Here is a 3816-nt window from a genome sequence, read left to right as displayed (position 1 = left end):
AGGAGGAGGAAACGGAGGAGATCCAAGAGGAGCATGTGATGATGGAGATAAAAGCTGCTGATGACTCATCGTGCCCGAATGAAAATCTCAAACAAGAAGAAACAAAAGCTCAAGTGGAAGAAAGATGCGAGATGACCGAGGCTTCTTCTTTTTTTAAACTGGTTTCCCCTCAGCTTGGCAGACAACGACCACGACGCTGCGTTTATTTCAACAAAACTCCCCCCAAAACTATCAGTTTTTCCAATAACCTCACTCTGTCTGTCTGGACAACAGAGGCGCATCTGTCTGTCCTCAGATCAGATTTGACTCAGCAACTGTTTGCTCTATTTATAAGAAACGAGAGCACGGTGGAAATAGGACGGTGACTCACACGTGTCACTTTAATCAAACTGAGATAAAACAGACTTCTGAAAACAAAGTACTACCTTATTAAAAATACGCCACAACTATTCATACTGAGCAGCTGATGACCGGTCCGGTAGTCCAGTGGTTCCTGGGCTCCAGATCAAAAAAGGGGAAATAACTCTACAACTCATTTTCATTAAAGTTCAGTCCATGACTTACACAGTGTTTGACTATTTTGGTCGTATATTTAAAAGGATACTTCACCAAAAATCGATAATTCACCAACTTTCTACTCACCGTCACGCCAAGGAAGGGTTTGGAGAACTTTCAGAGTCATCAAAACTCGTCCGTACTGACCCAAGTGTCCTGAAGCCGCCACATGAAAAAGTTGTTTAATGTTTGCTTGTAGATTTGCTGCGAGATGTTGTAAACCATTGGATGTATGATTGTAAACACTGAAGAACATCTTGCAGCAAATCTCACGCATCTCAGCTTCTTCATGTGGCGGCTTCAGGACACTTGGGTCAGTACAGACGAGCAGTATGGAGGTATCTGGATGTTTCATAGTGTGTGTTTTGGACGATTCAAAAGTGAACTCTATCCACCACCATTATATGAAAATCCGTTGCCAGCCGGACCCCCCGTGGAACTCCTAAAGCGTTTTGATAACTCAGAAAGTTCTCCAAACCCTTCCTTGGCATGACGGAGAGTAGAAAATTGGTAAATAAGCCGCCCATTAATATTTGTGCAAGAAGTTTGAGTCCAGTTCACCAAGTTTCTGAACTCACAAAATCACAGCGATTCGAATCCACTTGTGAATAAACTTCAGCTGAAGTCTCCGAGCAGCTCATCAAAACTTAAACGGCGAAGAGTTTCAAATGACTACGCTGACTTAACCAACATCCTGCAAGATGTTATAAAGGACATGATGAGAGTTGGACTTCCTGTTTGGAACCAGAGGGAGATCCTCAGTCTGGATCAGGAGGTTCCCACACAGTTTGATGCCAAAAGCTCCTCAACAGCCTCAGCTTCTGACCCCCAACAGGACTGCAGCAAATGCAAAAACAAAAAACAACTTTCTCATTTATTTTTATTGACTTTTATTGACAGTGCCGACACTGGTTTATGACCTGATGAATGACGTCTGACTGCAAGCAACAGAAACTTGAGCCTGGAAAATAGGAATTCAAAACGATATGACATATATTTTATAATAAAATCACATTTTTCCTCCTCTCCCTTCCAATTTGCTGAGGACGCCCCTGAGTGCTGACGGCAGCTGCACATACAGAGCTATCTTATACTTATAAGCAGATGAGAGAACAGTTCAGTCTGTTGATTAAGTTTAAACTGAATAAGATGCTGTCTGGACTCTTTAGATCCATCATGGCCGTCTCTCCGTCAGGCTTAAAGGGATAGTTCAACATTTTGGCAAATTGGCCCATTGCCATAATCCCTATAGTCATAGCAGTAGGTTTGTTACCTTTAATTGTCGGTGCAAGCTATTTTTTAGAACGGCGGAGCAGAGCCGTGAGCTGCTCAGAGCTACGCTACGGAGGCTAATGGGATTTCTTGGTTTCCCTCATCAAACTCATCAAATACACAATTCAACAACTCCACAACGCTCTGGTGGACAAGTTGTGACCTGCACATTCACCACGCTATGAGATAATAACAGAACGTTACGAGACAGAGTTGTTTTAGAGGTAAATTCATGCAAAACCGCTGATGCACGTTCCCATCGGGAACAGTTTTTCATCAAGCAGTCTCTGTATTTTCCTCTAAAACAACTCTGTCTGGTAACGTTGTGTTATTATCTCATAGCGTGGTGAATGTGCAGGTCACAACTTGTCCACCAGAGCATTTTGGAGTTGTTGGATTGTGTATTTGATGAGTTTGATGAGGGAAACCAAGAAATCCCATTAGCCTCCATAGCGTAGCTCTGAGCAGCTCGCGGCTCTGCTCCACCGTTTTAAAAACATCTTGCACCGACAATTAAAGGTAACGAACCTAAAACTATAGGGATTATGGCAATGGGCCAGTTTGCCAAAATGTTGAACTATCCTTTTAAATGTCTTAAACGCAGCATGAAAACCAGAATCTGAGAGACGCGTTGGTTTGACTCGAGGTTTGTTTCATTTAAACATTTTAATCCAGATGTTCACTTCACTTTGTGTCTTCCCTCTTCATATAAACAGTTCAGTTGATCCAGGATTAAACTCGACCTCAGTCACTGACGCTGCTGCCAGGACGAATTAAACAGAGTTCATAAACAGAGACACTGTTGTTCAGAGGGAAACGCAGCGTTAACGAAGTGGACGTGGTGAACGGACACATGTGGGGGGTCGAGAGGATGAAAATGTTTCATGACGTTGTTGTTGTGTGACACTTCTCATTCTGGGGAACAAATCTAAGATAATTATGAGAGAGGAAATAACCAACGTCTGTAGTGAGAGAGGGAAACTTCCTGTGATTGATTGATGGAAACGCTCCGGTGGGTTTTTTCTTCTTTTCTTTTTTTCCTCTAGCAGCAGATTTCAGATGACTGTTTTTTTTTAGTTGTGGTGGTGATGCCAGTGTCAAACGTCACACACGCACACACACACACACACAGAGCTGTTGTGGTGATGCAACGTAAAAACTGTGTCGGCCATGTTCTCAGAAACTCGTCACCTCGTTTGTGCAACGAAGACAAAACTGAAAACTGTAAAAACCTGAAAGTTCAGAGATAAAAGAGAGAAATGAAGCTGCTGCTCCTGGTTCCTGATTGACTGTTGGAATAAAACTCTTCAGCTTCTTTAAAGGTGCAGTCCGAGTTTACAGAGCGACTTTAAACAGAACACTTTGTTTGTTACAGGTGAGACAGGTTAAAGTTTAGAAAGCACAAATCTGTTTGTGTCCGCAACTCACAAGTGAAGCAATTTGACACAAAGTGAAAGATGCTAACAGGCGAAGAAGAAGACCAAGAAGGAGGAGGAGAGGAAGATGATGAGGAAGAAAGAAGTAAATGAATAAGAAAGACGTAGACAAAAATTATGAAGATGAAAAAGAAGACGAAGAAGCAAAAAGACAAATAAGAAGAGGAAAAAGAAGAACAGAAGAAGGAAGAAGTTACTTATCTTTACAATTAGTCAAACTTTTCCGTCTCTCAAATGACTATTTCTTCTTTGGATAAGAACAATTAAACCAAAAAATTATTAAATTAATTATATTACATACTAATAATGTTATTACAGAATTAATTTTAGGCTTCATAACATGTTTCCATTTGCATTGGTCCAATAAATCATATTAACCTTTAATATATCAGAATATACGAATTACATCAAATTAATGTAAAGTGTATTTTATTCCCGAGTTCATTGACTGACTGTGGCTACACTCAGTTTCTACACACGCACACACACACACACACTCCTTCACCTGTGACGCCAACAAACCCACAAACACCTACGTAGTGAAAATCAAACT

The sequence above is a fragment of the Trachurus trachurus genome (assembly GCF_905171665.1).
Source record: "Trachurus trachurus genome assembly, chromosome: 21".
In the NCBI taxonomy this organism is placed as follows: Eukaryota; Metazoa; Chordata; class Actinopteri; order Carangiformes; family Carangidae; genus Trachurus; species Trachurus trachurus.
Note: the sequence above shows the minus strand (reverse complement) of the source record.